The sequence below is a fragment of the Anguilla rostrata genome, chromosome 6 (assembly GCF_018555375.3).
Source record: "Anguilla rostrata isolate EN2019 chromosome 6, ASM1855537v3, whole genome shotgun sequence".
In the NCBI taxonomy this organism is placed as follows: Eukaryota; Metazoa; Chordata; class Actinopteri; order Anguilliformes; family Anguillidae; genus Anguilla; species Anguilla rostrata.
The window spans coordinates 30,227,562-30,244,466 of NC_057938.1; the positions used below are offsets into that span (position 1 = coordinate 30,227,562).

Below are 16,905 nucleotides of genomic sequence, written 5' to 3' on the forward strand. Positions count from 1 at the left end.
TTTCAGGCATCATATGCCTTCGGGCATCATTGTGGGTGCTTGCGAGCGCAATATAGTTGTAGAACGTACGTTTCGTAAAAAGGACGATTGTTTTAGTGACTAGTCTGTGAGTTGTGAAAAACTGGGCTGTGTGCCAAAGTGTGTGCAAGAAGAGAACCTTGGTTGTTTGCCAATGCGAGTGAATGCATGAGAAAAAGTGCTCTGTTTGCTTGTTCTGAGCTCAATTTGTGTCTTGTGTCTGGAAACTTTGTGCGTTAGTTGAAGTGCATGAATGTCTGCAGAAAATGTTTTATTGTTGCGTTAGGCCTGTTTGCCATGGGCTGAGCTCAATTTGTGTCTTGTGTTTGGAAACGTTATGTGTATTGTTGTGTTAGGCCTGTGTGATTTAGTTGTTATATACTGTGTGCACAATATATCATATACAGAATAGCCTATATATGAGAGAATTATCGTAAATAGTATTACAAACTGATTGAGGTTCCAGTCTAATAGCCTAAGGACTGCAGACACTATATGAGCCCGAAATAATTGAGTAAGGTTAAAAATAATTAATGATAAAATAGTAACATACATAGGAATGTCTCCTATATTCTGTGTAATATGATAAAGTACAAGACACATACTTTACTAGCAACCCTCTTACACACAGGGATGTAGCTACAGACAAGTATTTTACACCCATGTACTAGCTGTATATTGTTAATAATGATTCATCTACAGATCTCTGAAGAGTTATCAATTGTGGAACTAAAATGGTGAAAGAAATGTAAAGTGAAGAGTTTAGGAAAGCTGCAATGTGTTCTCTGCTAGGGAACAAGGTGAGAATTGGCCTTTAGAGATACGCTGCTGTATTTAGCTTATGGTAATTCAGAGAATGAATTGAGTAGAGACGGTGGTGACTAGAGCCCGACCGATATATCGGTTTGGCTGATGTTTCGGCCATTATTTGACTTTTTTTACAACATCGGGATCGGAGGTTATGCAGCCGATGTGTCCCGATTTTTAAATACGTATAATAAACAAGAAAAACATTGATTATTTATCTGTACTTGTCTGTTCGAACGTTACAATTGCTATTTACTAGAATTATCCAGTAGAGGGAACTCTAATACAAGTGTGAACTGCAGCAGCTGACGCGCTACTTCTGTAATAAGACGTTTGTCACTCGTGCCTCATCCAGTATTCTCCACTGCAAGACTTGTCTGCACGGATTCGATTGCCGCAATAAAGGTATGTATCTTCAGTGAAAGTTTTAAATTAAATGCGTTTATACGACCACTATGTTTATCAATCCTCATTATCAAGCGAGCAAGCTAGCTAACATATTTGGTTCACTTTAGCAAGCTAGCTGGCTAGCATGCCTTTATGAAGTGGCAGTGAGCACATAAGCAGCGTAGGATCTACATTTCCAGAGGACATCGCTGTATTCTCAAATAAATAACCAGCCAAAATAAAATGGTGATTGAATTCATCACACATTCGTTTTTTTATCTGAGATAATGATATTAGCTACTATATGATGCTGTGTCAATAGCCAACGCGTTATTGCAAGCGAGTGTGTCATCTAGTCACACGTCATCGTAGCAAGCTAACCAGACAGTAAAAACGCAGATAAAACACTTCTAACGTGGATCATTTTAAGCCATGTTATCTAGCTTTGTCGTGATAACATGAGAGAAGATTGCTGTTGGAGAAGTGAATCAACCAACACTTAGCGCAGGTAACCTGCACGAAAGCGCATTGTAGTTTTTTTTCACCACCAAATTCTTATGGACAAGCCTCACATTACGTATTTCATCCAGTCAATTTAGTTTCATCTAATGTTACACTTGATTCACTCATTAGCTCCGCTAGATAAAGTCTTACTCTTTGAGATCATGTAGTAGGAATAAAATAAGAAAATATAATTAATTTAACTTACTGAGAATATAATAATAAGAAATAATGAGTCTATGTCAACAGCTAATGCGTTATTGCAAGTGAGCGTGTGTCATCTAGTCACGCGTCAGAGCGCATTGTAGTTTTTTTCACCACCAAATTCTTATGGACAGGGAAGCTCGCTAGATAAAGTCTTACTCTTTGAGATCATGTAGTAGGAATAAAATAAGAAAATATAATTCATTTACTGAGAATAGATACTAAGAAATAATGATAACAAATTAATAACAACAACAACAATAATAATAATATTCATAAAAATACATGTTTGAAACTGGAAAACTGATTTTTTAAAATACATTTTTTTATAGATGGCTGGAAGAGAAAGGAGTAAAAGCAACGTGTGGAGTTATTTTGAATTCACACCACTTGAAGATGGTGTTAATATATATATTTAATTTAATATCATCTTTTACATTTTTTTATCTATCAGAAAGTTATTTGTGTGTTTATTTTTATTTATTTGTTTGCTTATAAGTTAAATGATCTCAAATATAGAACCTTTGATAAAATAAAGTTTTTCAAATTGATTTGAAAATGTTGTACTTTTTGACAACATATCGGTCAAAACATTGGTAATCGGTGGGCTAGGACAAAAATCTGGCATCGGTCGGGCTCTAGTGGTGACTGTGGTAATTGATGGTAGTCTTCCCATTTTTAGAAACAAAGCTGGAGAAATTGGTTAAGCTTTGAGAGTGCAGGAATTTTTTAACACAAATGATGGTGTTGAAGATAAAGATAACAAACAACAAAGTCAGGAGCTCCTTTATATAATTTAATAATACAACTGGTCGGGAAGAGGTACAAGTATAGTCTTCGAAAATATAAAGTCCAATATATTAGTTTATATAGTTTTCTGAGACAAAGAACTGTCGTCCAAGCCTATGAGATTCATTTAATCACCATATGCAAAGATTCCATTACTAGCCAATCATAAGTTAGGATCAGGGAATCCATACTAAGGCTGACCATGCAGGCCTAGAGGTCCTCTAAACCCCTAAATCACTTGATATATACCACAGCTGGATTCTATCTCCTCTAGCTTACATTGCAACAAGAACATGGCATGGGGTGAAACAGCGTACACTTAGATATACAGCCTTTAAAAGTTAATTTACCATAAGATATATGATATTTTATAGAATTGCTTATATAATTGCTTACATAATATTTCCTTTAAGTCAACTTTTTAATCATAACCATTCACTGCCATTCTCTGGAAATTAAAATTCTGAGATATCAGACATTTACTTTATTTATTTATTAGAATACAACTGGATACTTTTGGTAAACGGGAAAAGGTGAAGGGGAATTGGGGTAGGGTCAGTCTGTCTTCGTCGAGTGCCTCACAGCTTTGATCAGTATCTCCGTGAATGCAAGCATTCTCAAAGATACCCCCGTCAGTTCCTCGGCAGGGAAATTGTTTGTTTTCCTTCAGTAATCCCTCTATTTTGGAGGTGTATTGACGAATGTCATTTGAACAAACACATACAACAAATATAACATGACTATAAAAATCTGGCACACAAGGTTTACATTTTTCCTGATCATTAGCTTACATACTAAATATGTGTATACTGTTTCCCACGCAATTTCATCTTATATTTCGTCAACCATTCTCCTAAATTTATGACAAAAAAGCATAATCAGAGTGATAATAAAAAATTCCCAAACAATTTGAGAAAACATGATCCAAATTACTCCCAGATGAAATTCCAGTCCCAGCAATAGCTTGACCCTGCTTAGAGCAATAATATTGGTGAATCATTTGTGCGCTTCCTTCACATGGCCTGTTGCACTATGAATACTTTTTTTTTCAGCTTTAGGATTTCAACAGCATTAGCATTTTCAAAATGAGTTCCCATTTCTTGGGACGTAATGCTATCACTTAGATTTCCCAGTTTGTTTATTTCATACTCTATGCTCACTGATCAATTATGTGGCTCTAAGTGAAAATTAGGGTCTGTAAGGGGTCTGTAAAAGAACTTGTCATATATAGGTCAAAGAGCAAGGGATTGGGCTAAAACAGACAGGTCTCATAGAACAATCATTTTCACTAGTAATCACTTCACCTGTCCCGCACCAGCAAGTGTGTGATAATTTGAACCAGCTGGAGATTTGGGGGTGTTGGTCAAAACCAGTGGAAAAATCCAAAATATTAATTTTAGAAACATAAGCGACATTACAAACCACATCTAGGCCTACTTGTTAACAATGTTAGCAAAACAGTTAATTCTTCTCGTCTATATGTGTTTCTATAAGCCATTTACACCAGTGTTGATAATGGTCTCCACAGGGAAATGTGAGAGCAGTTACACAACACACAGTGTATCAAGACCTGCAGACTTAAGGACATGTGGCAACACCCTTTAGAGTGTGATGAGAGTCAACATTGATCCCCAATACAGGTAGAACATTGCTTACAATGTGCCATGGAGCTGGAAGTGTTATTACAGCCAGAAGCTGGCCTGCTATTTCCGACGATCCGTAATCATAGTGCTCCACTCGGTCACAGTTGCTTGTCCCACTCTGCCCACTCTCACTCCGCCCTCACCAACATCCTGCTAAATGAAAAACATCAACACTCCTGCTGATAACTTTTATATTCTCACTAAGTATGCCTTGTGTGGCACCGCACTGGGTGTGACGGTGCAGGCGGGGCGGCACAGAAATGCACAGACCGGAGGTTTGGGGAAAAATAGCCCAACAGGGCCTTTTATTTACCAAAAGGATATACAAAACCCACAACCAACTCAACAACAAAAATCTCCTGTTGGAATTAACTGAAAGTACAGCAAACAAAATTAGAAGTAATGGTGTCCGGGAGACCGCTGAGGGGATCCCTCTTCAAAGCAGGAAGAGGGATGTGGTCCTGCGTCTCCACCGGATTCTGTAAAATAGGTACAAAGTTATTAACAGTTTTCACCGCTCTCCTGCCGCCCAAAACCCCTCTCCTCAATGGAGACAAACGGCCTCCTTTTAAGCTCCCAGCCATCTCCCTGGAGTGGCGGCAGCTGTGTTGCCTCATTGATTGCAGGTGTGCTGCCTGCCAAGGAGGGAGTTGAGGAATGTCCAATTTGCCGCTCTCCGGGGTCCTGTGGCTGGGCTTCCTAGTGGGGCGCTGTCCTGGGTCCTGAAGAGGCGGCCTGGTGGCAGGTTTTGGCTGATGCCTATCAGGCTGGGAGGGGCACTGTGGAGCCATGCCCCGATCCACGCCACACTTGGCTGTATTGTGTTGCATTACCCAAACTCAAGGCATTGTTAGCATTAGCGTTGACTGCTCAATTCACCCACTCACTGGCAGTGTTTTGCACTCAGTTATGGTTGTATTCAAATATAGCTTGGGAAAACATGTTATGTGTTCCTTGACCTAACCAGCCCTCAACTGATCTCCTTTCCCTCTCTCGAGGGCAGGAAGTAAGATGGGCAAACATTTTTTCATATAGGTCACTAATCTCAACAAAACCACAAAAAACCTCACACATGTTTTATCCAGGGCGAAAGGCCCATATTTAATTTTGCCTCAAACATAATATGTAAAGGGGATACATTATATAGCATCTAGAATGTTTGGACTAAATCAGTGGCTGATTACATGATACAATATTGCTACCCACTCTTGGTTTGCCTCCCATTGTTTTGTAAATTTGTGTTAAATTAAACCTTCCTAACGAGAATTGTTCCCAATCCTCCTAACAATTTCATTTTCTTGGCTTTCGAACTTCGCAAACTCCAGGTTTCCCTCCTTTTGCAAAGAAAGTCAAGGCACCTCCACACAATTTGTGTGGTATGTAAAAAAAAAACAAGAAAAAATATCTCTGTAAATAACCCAATTTAAGTTTTAGCTCTAAAGAAAAGATAGCCCTTCTGACAGATAGTCATTTCTCGCCCTGGAGTCAGACTTTAAGGACACCAAAAGAGATGACAAGACTGTCTCACAAGAGGATCTCGTTTTCCTGGGCAAACTCAAAGAAGGCATAAGGAAAAATGACCAGGGACATTATGAGATGCCTCTGCCCTTTAAGCAATGGCCACACTTACCTAATAACAAGAAGCTCGCTGAAATCAGGCTCAGTCATTTACGACGGAAGTTCTACCGGGATGAGAAATATAAGAAGGACTACACAACATACATGAAAGAAGTCACTGAGAGAGGTGATGCCGAAGAGGTACACGAAGACGGAACTCATGGTGAACGATGGTACATCCCCCATAATGGCATCTACCACCCTAAAAAGCCTGAGAAACTGCGTGTCGTGTTCGACTGCTCTGCAAAGTACAGCGACACAAGCCTCAACGAACACCTTTTTCCAGGGCCAGACATGATGAACAACCTAACAGGCGTGCTCTTACGGTTCAGACAGCATCCCGTAGCTCTCATGTGTGACATAGAGGAAATGTTTCACCAGTTCCATGTCCAGGAGGATGACAGCAACTACCTGCGCTTCCTGTGGTGGAAAGACAACGATACGAACACACAACCTCAGGAATACTGAATGAAGGTACATCTTTTCGGTGCAGTGTCATCCCCTGGCTGTGCGAACTATGGGCTGAAATATCTAGCCAAAGAAAACGGTCACTCACATCCAGTAGGATCCCAGTTTGTTGCAAGAGACTTTTATATGGATGATGGAGTCACAAGTACAGACACTGTGGAAAGGGCCATTCAGTTGGCACACGAGGCAAGAGAGATATGTGCTAAAGGTGGTCTCCGTCTTCACAAATTTGTATCAAACAACCATGCTGTCCTACAGAGCATACCCTCTGCTGTCCTACAGAGCATCAGAGTGTGCAATAGATGTCAAGACAAAGGATTTTACCTTCAATGACATTCCATTGGAGCAAGCATTAGGGATTCATTGGAGCATAGAGGGGGATAGCTTCAGATTTAACAACACCTTGAAAGACCAACCAGTGACACGTAGAGGCATATTGTCTACTGTTGCCTCCATATATGACCCTCTCGGCTTCCTCGCGCCATATGTCCTCACTGGGAAGAGGATCCTACAGTAAATGTGCCACCAAGGTATTAGCTGGGATGACCCCCTGCCGGAGATGCTAAAGCCGCGGTGGGAGAGTTGGCGACATGACTTTGCCAACCTAGAGAAGATAAACATAGCTCGATGTTACGTACCTGCTAATTTTGGAGAGGTCGTAGAAACAGAGTTGCATCATAACTTTCTGATTTCTGTGTTATTGGGGAAAGATCGCACCTCTGGGTGTGCGGAGATGGGAAACGGTAATTTCCCTGACAATCACTTTTCGGATGCGAGCACCAGCAGATACGGTCAATGCTCTTATCTGAGAGTCAGGAACCAAAGAGGAAAGATTCACTGTTCTCTAGTGATAGGAAAGGCCCGTGTTTCTCCCACAAAGTCGACTACAATACCAAGGCTTGAATTAACCGCAGCAGTGGTTTCAGTCACCATCAGCAATATGCTCAGAAAGGAGTTTGGATATGCTGATGGGAAAGAGTACTTCTGGACAGACTCAAAGGTAGTCTTAGGCTACATAAATAACGATGCACAGAGTTTTCACACCTTTGTCCCCAACCGGGTCCGGAAGATCCGCCATAGCACAAGCCCCCAGCAATGGCTTTACGTCCCTACAGATGAGAATCCAGTGGACGGCGCATCCCGGAAAAACTGTAAATGAGCTGCTTGCATCCAACTGGTTCACTGGTCCCATGTTCCTCTGGGAAAAGGAAATACCCTACACCAAAGAATGTGGTACCGGACCTATCCATAGGAGATCCAGAAATCAAAAAGGCACAAACGCTGCAAACAAAGACCACAGAACCAATGAGTCTGTCCAAGTTCTCATCATGGTCCCGAGCCTCAAAGGCTGTGGCCTGCTTTCTGCAACGGGCTAAGAAAATCTAATTACGTGCTCCTTCTACAGTGAGTGAACAGGAAAGCGCTGAACGTGTCATAATCCAAGATCTGCAAAGTCAAGCATATGAGAAAGAAATCAAGCTGTTAAACAAAGGAAGTCAACTACCACGTTGCTACAAACTGCACCACCATGTATTTATAGACATAAACGGTATCCTCAAGGTGGGAGGAAGACTCCGCCACTCATCTCTTGCTGACTCATTCAAGCACCCGATTGTTATTCCCAAAGAGCATCATGTGACAAATTTGATAATAGCTCACAACCACAAAAAGACAAAGCATCAGGGAAAGGCTTCACCACAAATGAAATCAGATCCAATGACTATTGGATTCCTGGATTGAGTCAAGCAGTTGCTTCATACATCCGCCAGTGTGTGACTTATCGTAGGCTCAGGAGACCTCCAGAGGGTCAAAGAATGAGTGACCTACCTGCAGAACGCGTAGAGCCCTCCCCACCATTCACATATTGCGGTATGGACTGCTTCGGTCCTTTTGTCACTACGGAGGGAAGGAAACAACATAAACGATATGGCCTGCTCCTTACCTGCTTTTGCTCACGGGCCATCCACATTGAGATGCTAGAGGATATGTCCACCGATATTTTCATCAACGGCCTGCAATGCTTCATTTCTATTCGAGGTGTAGTCCGTCAAATCCAGTGCGACCAAGGCACTAACTTTGTGGGTGCAAAGAATGAATTCAAGGCAGCACTAGAAGAGCTTGACACACAGAGACTCAGTACCTTTCTGTCACAAAAGCAGTGTGACTTTGTCATGAACGCTCCCCACTCCAGTCACGCAGGTGGCGTGTGGGAGCGCCAGATAAAGACTGTCAGGAGTGTTCTGAACTCCACTCTATTGCTTTCCCATGGCAGACTCAATGACGCTTCTCTACAGACTCTGCTTTACGAAGCTATGGCCATAGTCAACAGTCGACCCCTTACTGTGGATAACTTAAACAGCCCTGACAGTCTGGAACCACTCACCCCCAGTCATCTGATCAATATGAAATCCAGCACAGCACTTGCTCCACCTGGTATGTGTCCCAGAGAGGACTTGTACGGAGCGAAAAGATGGCACCGCGTACAGTATCTGGCAGAGCAGTTCTGGAGTCGCTGGAAACGGGAGTATCTTCACAACATCACCGCAAGGCAGCGTTGGCACTCACCGATGAGAAATATACAAGTGGGTGATATAGTGATGGACACAGATGAACTGTCGCCCAGAGGTGAATGGAGACTCGCAAGGGTCTTAGAGACTGGCAGTGGTAAGGATTGACTTCTTAGGAGAGTGAAAATCTCAGTAGGGGATAAGAGACTGAACAAGAAGAGTGAGGACCTTGGTAAACTTTCCATGTTGGAGCATCCAGTGCAGAAGTTAGTTCTGTTGTTAGAAGCTTCTTAAGCCCATGACTGTAAAAGAACATTGTTATTCTTAATTTGAAAATGATTCATAGTTTGTGTCATTTAATATGAAACATTCATAATTTTGGTGGGAGTGTATATAACCCAATTTAAGTTTTAGCACTAAAGAAAAGACGAACAGTAATTTCTGTTGCTTTTATTACGTATTTTTACCTGTTTTAAGCTTATAGGGTCTTATTTCCTGTTTTGACGAGGTGCGCTTTTATTTTGAAACTACACTCACGTACTTATCGAGTTCCTGCCGCGAGAAACAAAAAGAGGAGAAACGGTAAAATGAACACACATACAGTGAAATGCAACGTTTAATGTATTAGCACCCCCCGAAGAGGCACAAGGTTAGTATTCGTTGCAATACTGTAATATTAACATGGTAATATTAACGGTTTGTGTCTTAAAGTAGTTTTGAACTATAATAACTCTTTCTCACCATTTGTTTAATTGAGTTAAAGCTAGCTTAATGTGAGCTAGTGTTAGGCTACAGTAATGCGCTGAAACTGTATGGTAAGGTAGCTAATACAGTATATTTGTTGTTTTGTGTTTTGTGACCAGCTCTTACGTTGGTTTTGGGATTTTCAATAAATGTAAAATCATCAGTTCAAGTGTCAGACCTTCTTTCGGTGGGATACGCTACAATCTCAATTGGAGTTAGTGGGGCCCATGCTTCTCCGCTGAGAAGCAGATACTATAAACACTCCACGTTTCCAAAACGGCGTAACGGCATCAGTAAGTACTCAAATGGCCAATTGTGCCCGCAGTTGTAAATAGTAAAAGTATTCAAATTAAATCAATAACCATGCAAAATACAAAAACCGTGCATACACTTAAATGAAAATAAAAAAGACCCCCCCCAATCAAAATAACTGGAAAAAATGTATGTAATAAAAAAGCATCTAAATTTCCTCCCCACTGCCCTGACCAGACGAAGTGTCAATTTTAGGTTCGTCTGGAGGCAGAGGATCGGATGCTGCGTGCGCAAGTTGTGCAGGTGGGGGCCCCAATCAAAATAACTGGAAAAAATGTATGTAATAAAAAAGCATCTAAATTTCCTCCCCACTGCCCTGACCAGACGAAGTGTCAATTTTAGGTTCGTCTGGAGGCAGAGGATCGGATGCTGCGTGCGCAAGTTGTGCAGGTGGAACTAACTTCATCTAGCTCCTGTGAATGTACAATCTTATGCCCTGCAGTCTAGTGTTGTGTCGTTTGCGAATGATTCGTTCAAAAGAACGAATCTTTTGGGTAAACGAACTGTACTGAATCACTTCGTGAAACGATTCGTTCGCGAGCGTGAACTGGTAGTTCACTGACTGATTCGTTCACTGAACGTACTACGCCCGACTCGTTTGCGAACGACACAACATTACATTTGCCCGAATCGTTCGCAAACGACACAACAGTACACTTTCCCGAATCGTTCGCGAACGACACAACAGTACACTTGCCCGAATCGTTCGTGAACGACACAACAGTTTGTTGGTTCGTCTTGCTGTAGCAAATGCAAGGAGCGAGGAGTCTCTGGGGAGGGGAGTGGGTACGGTATGGAATAATGGATAATAAATGGATAATAATTGAACATCACTGTCAAGTGCGCTGTTTATTTTCAATGAAATAACAAGACTTTTTTAGCATATCTCAAAGGAGGCTAGCCAGGGCTACTATTTTATCGACAACATTTTATGAGAAAACGTGAGCTACTTAGCTAACGTATATCAGCACTTTCTATTTTAAGCAGCCGTTAGAACAAGTCACGGTAAAGAAATCCACATCTAGGGCTAAAACCACCCATTTTGGGAAATGTACTGAAATTAAATGGCCACATGAAACACATTATTTCCAACTAAATTGTGTTAAATAAAATCGAAACTAAAACATTTTATGAAAAATAGGGAAAGAAAGTGTTTGGTTCTTTGGCTATTACATATTCTGTAGGGAAATGCTATAAATGCCCCCTCGTTTGATCTCGTTTTCCTGGGCAAACTCAAAGAAGGCATAAGGAAAAATGACCAGGGACATTATGAGATGCCTCTGCCCTTTAAGCAATGGCCACACTTACCTAATAACAAGAAGCTCGCTGAAATCAGGCTCAGTCATTTACGACGGAAGTTCTACCGGGATGAGAAATATAAGAAGGACTACACAACATACATGAAAGAAGTCACTGAGAGAGGTGATGCCGAAGAGGTACACGAAGACGGAACTCATGGTGAACGATGGTACATCCCCCATAATGGCATCTACCACCCTAAAAAGCCTGAGAAACTGCGTGTCGTGTTCGACTGCTCTGCAAAGTACAGCGACACAAGCCTCAACGAACACCTTTTTCCAGGGCCAGACATGATGAACAACCTAACAGGCGTGCTCTTACGGTTCAGACAGCATTCCGTAGCTCTCATGTGTGACATAGAGGAAATGTTTCACCAGTTCCATGTCCAGGAGGATGACAGCAACTACCTGCGCTTCCTGTGGTGGAAAGACAACGATACGAACACACAACCTCAGGAATACTGAATGAAGGTACATCTTTTCGGTGCAGTGTCATCCCCTGGCTGTGCGAACTATGGGCTGAAATATCTAGCCAAAGAAAACGGTCACTCACATCCAGTAGGATCCCAGTTTGTTGCAAGAGACTTTATATGGATGATGGAGTCACAAGTACAGACACTGTGGAAAGGGCCATTCAGTTGGCACACGAGGCAAGAGAGATATGTGCTAAAGGTGGTCTCCGTCTTCACAAATTTGTATCAAACAACCATGCTGTCCTACAGAGCATACCCTCTGCTGTCCTACAGAGCATCAGAGTGTGCAATAGATGTCAAGACAAAGGATTTTACCTTCAATGACATTCCATTGGAGCAAGCATTAGGGATTCATTGGAGCATAGAGGGGGATAGCTTCAGATTTAACAACACCTTGAAAGACCAACCAGTGACACGTAGAGGCATATTGTCTACTGTTGCCTCCATATATGACCCTCTCGGCTTCCTCGCGCCATATGTCCTCACTGGGAAGAGGATCCTACAGTAAATGTGCCACCAAGGTATTAGCTGGGATGACCCCCTGCCGGAGATGCTAAAGCCGCGGTGGGAGAGTTGGCGACATGACTTTGCCAACCTAGAGAAGATAAACATAGCTCGATGTTACGTACCTGCCAATTTTGGAGAGGTCGTAGAAACAGAGTTGCATCATGTAACTTTCTGATTTCTGTGTTATTGGGGAAAGATCGCACCTCTGGGTGTGCGGAGATGGGAAACGGTAATTTCCCTGACAATCACTTTTCGGATGCGAGCACCAGCAGATACGGTCAATGCTCTTATCTGAGAGTCAGGAACCAAAGAGGAAAGATTCACTGTTCTCTAGTGATAGGAAAGGCCCGTGTTTCTCCCACAAAGTCGACTACAATACCAAGGCTTGAATTAACCGCAGCAGTGGTTTCAGTCACCATCAGCAATATGCTCAGAAAGGAGTTTGGATATGCTGATGGGAAAGAGTACTTCTGGACAGACTCAAAGGTAGTCTTAGGCTACATAAATAACGATGCACGGAGTTTTCACACCTTTGTCCCCAACCGGGTCCGGAAGATCCGCCATAGCACAAGCCCCCAGCAATGGCTTTACGTCCCTACAGATGAGAATCCAGTGGACGGCGCATCCCGGAAAAACTGTAAATGAGCTGCTTGCATCCAACTGGTTCACTGGTCCCATGTTCCTCTGGGAAAAGGAAATACCCTACACCAAAGAATGTGGTACCGGACCTATCCATAGGAGATCCAGAAATCAAAAAGGCACAAACGCTGCAAACAAAGACCACAGAACCAATGAGTCTGTCCAAGTTCTCATCATGGTCCCGAGCCTCAAAGGCTGTGGCCTGCTTTCTGCGACGGGCTAAGAAAATCTAATTACGTGCTCCTTCTACAGTGAGTGAACAGGAAAGCGCTGAACGTGTCATAATCCAAGATCTGCAAAGTCAAGCATATGAGAAAGAAATCAAGCTGTTAAACAAAGGAAGTCAACTACCACGTTGCTACAAACTGCACCACCATGTATTTATAGACATAAACGGTATCCTCAAGGTGGGAGGAAGACTCCGCCACTCATCTCTTGCTGACTCATTCAAGCACCCGATTGTTATTCCCAAAGAGCATCATGTGACAAATTTGATAATAGCTCACAACCACAAAAAGACAAAGCATCAGGGGAAAGGCTTCACCACAAATGAAATCAGATCCAATGACTATTGGATTCCTGGATTGAGTCAAGCAGTTGCTTCATACATCCGCCAGTGTGTGACTTATCGTAGGCTCAGGAGACCTCCAGAGGGTCAAAGAATGAGTGACCTACCTGCAGAACGCGTAGAGCCCTCCCCACCATTCACATATTGCGGTATGGACTGCTTCGGTCCTTTTGTCACTACGGAGGGAAGGAAACAACATAAACGATATGGCCTGCTCCTTACCTGCTTTTGCTCACGGGCCATCCACATTGAGATGCTAGAGGATATGTCCACCGATATTTTCATCAACGGCCTGCAATGCTTCATTTCTATTCGAGGTGTAGTCCGTCAAATCCAGTGCGACCAAGGCACTAACTTTGTGGGTGCAAAGAATGAATTCAAGGCAGCACTAGAAGAGCTTGACACACAGAGACTCAGTACCTTTCTGTCACAAAAGCAGTGTGACTTTGTCATGAACGCTCCCCACTCCAGTCACGCAGGTGGCGTGTGGGAGCGCCAGATAAAGACTGTCAGGAGTGTTCTGAACTCCACTCTATTGCTTTCCCATGGCAGACTCAATGACGCTTCTCTACAGACTCTGCTTTACGAAGCTATGGCCATAGTCAACAGTCGACCCCTTACTGTGGATAACTTAAACAGCCCTGACAGTCTGGAACCACTCACCCCCAGTCATCTGATCAATATGAAATCCAGCACAGCACTTGCTCCACCTGGTATGTGTCCCAGAGAGGACTTGTACGGAGCGAAAAGATGGCACCGCGTACAGTATCTGGCAGAGCAGTTCTGGAGTCGCTGGAAACGGGAGTATCTTCACAACATCACCGCAAGGCAGCGTTGGCACTCACCGATGAGAAATATACAAGTGGGTGATATAGTGATGGACACAGATGAACTGTCGCCCAGAGGTGAATGGAGACTCGCAAGGGTCTTAGAGACTGGCAGTGGTAAGGATTGACTTCTTAGGAGAGTGAAAATCTCAGTAGGGGATAAGAGACTGAACAAGAAGGTGAGGACCTTGGTAAACTTTCCATGTTGGAGCATCCAGTGCAGAAGTTAGTTCTGTTGTTAGAAGCTTCTTAAGCCCATGACTGTAAAAGAACATTGTTATTCTTAATTTGAAAATGATTCATAGTTTGTGTCATTTAATATGAAACATTCATAATTTTGGTGGGAGTGTATATAACCCAATTTAAGTTTTAGCACTAAAGAAAAGACGAACAGTAATTTCTGTTGCTTTTATTACGTATTTTTACCTGTTTTAAGCTTATAGGGTCTTATTTCCTGTTTTGACGAGGTGCGCTTTTATTTTGAAACTACACTCACGTACTTATCGAGTTCCTGCCGCGAGAAACAAAAAGAGGAGAAACGGTAAAATGAACACACATACAGTGAAATGCAACGTTTAATGTATTAGCACCCCCCGAAGAGGCACAAGGTTAGTATTCGTTGCAATACTGTAATATTAACATGGTAATATTAACGGTTTGTGTCTTAAAGTAGTTTTGAACTATAATAACTCTTTCTCACCATTTGTTTAATTGAGTTAAAGCTAGCTTAATGTGAGCTAGTGTTAGGCTACAGTAATGCGCTGAAACTGTATGGTAAGGTAGCTAATACAGTATATTTGTTGTTTTGTGTTTTGTGACCAGCTCTTACGTTGGTTTTGGGATTTTCAATAAATGTAAAATCATCAGTTCAAGTGTCAGACCTTCTTTCGGTGGGATACGCTACAATCTCAATTGGAGTTAGTGGGGCCCATGCTTCTCCGCTGAGAAGCAGATACTATAAACACTCCACGTTTCCAAAACGGCGTAACGGCATCAGTAAGTACTCAAATGGCCAATTGTGCCCGCAGTTGTAAATAGTAAAAGTATTCAAATTAAATCAATAACCATGCAAAATACAAAAACCGTGCATACACTTAAATGAAAATAAAAAAGACCCCCCCCCCAATCAAAATAACTGGAAAAAATGTATGTAATAAAAAAGCATCTAAATTTCCTCCCCACTGCCCTGACCAGACGAAGTGTCAATTTTAGGTTCGTCTGGAGGCAGAGGATCGGATGCTGCGTGCGCAAGTTGTGCAGGTGGGGGGGCCCCAATCAAAATAACTGGAAAAAATGTATGTAATAAAAAAGCATCTAAATTTCCTCCCCACTGCCCTGACCAGACGAAGTGTCAATTTTAGGTTCGTCTGGAGGCAGAGGATCGGATGCTGCGTGCGCAAGTTGTGCAGGTGGAACTAACTTCATCTAGCTCCTGTGAATGTACAATCTTATGCCCTGCAGTCTAGTGTTGTGTCGTTTGCGAATGATTCGTTCAAAAGAACGAATCTTTTGGGTAAACGAACTGTACTGAATCACTTCGTGAAACGATTCGTTCGCGAGCGTGAACTGGTAGTTCACTGACTGATTCGTTCACTGAACGTACTACGCCCGACTCGTTTGTGAACGACACAACATTACATTTGCCCGAATCGTTCGCAAACGACACAACAGTACACTTTCCCGAATCGTTCGCGAACGACACAACAGTACACTTGCCCGAATCGTTCGTGAACGACACAACAGTTTGTTGGTTCGTCTTGCTGTAGCAAATGCAAGGAGCGAGGAGTCTCTGGGGAGGGGAGTGGGTACGGTATGGAATAATGGATAATAAATGGATAATAATTGAACATCACTGTCAAGTGCGCTGTTTATTTTCAATGAAATAACAAGACTTTTTTAGCATATCTCAAAGGAGGCTAGCCAGGGCTACTATTTTATCGACAACATTTTATGAGAAAACGTGAGCTACTTAGCTAACGTATATCAGCACTTTCTATTTTAAGCAGCCGTTAGAACAAGTCACGGTAAAGAAATCCACATCTAGGGCTAAAACCACCCATTTTGGGAAATGTACTGAAATTAAATGGCCACATGAAACACATTATTTCCAACTAAATTGTGTTGAATAAAATCGAAACTAAAACATTTTATGAAAAATAGGGAAAGAAAGTGTTTGGTTCTTTGGCTATTACATATTCTGTAGGGAAATGCTATAAATGCCCCCCATGACCCCCCCCCCCAGTCGACAATATCCAACAGCACTCCCCCCCTTCCACCTCGACCAACACCAACCCTACTGACGCCACTGATTCGGTGAACAAATCTTTTTAACAAATCCTTTTGGTGAACTGATTCTACTGATTCAGTACACTGAAAAGAACTGTTTTGCCCATCACTATTCTGAATTCCCAGGTCAAAACCTACTGCCGACTACATCACGTGTGCAAAGCTGACCAATGTGTTGTAACTTCATCGCTCACATATGTATGACGTCACATTCCCCATTCATTGTCTATGGGAAAAATTGCCCCAAAAAAGTCATATTTCTCAAAAACCGTGCAGCGACACTTTCCACAAAGTAACAGCACACGATTCC

General features: G+C 42.3%; 1 long non-coding RNA gene across 1 annotated transcript in view; it reads left to right on the plus strand.

Moving 5' to 3' along the window:
* LOC135257886 (uncharacterized) overlaps positions 1-225 on the plus strand; it is a 53,016-nt gene extending 52,791 nt beyond the window's left edge. Inside the window, exon 4 of the long non-coding RNA XR_010330795.1 lies at positions 104-225. This is a non-coding gene — a long non-coding RNA (uncharacterized LOC135257886). The remainder of the gene's footprint in view (positions 1-103) is intronic.
* The last annotated feature ends 16,680 nt before the right edge of the window (positions 226-16,905 follow it).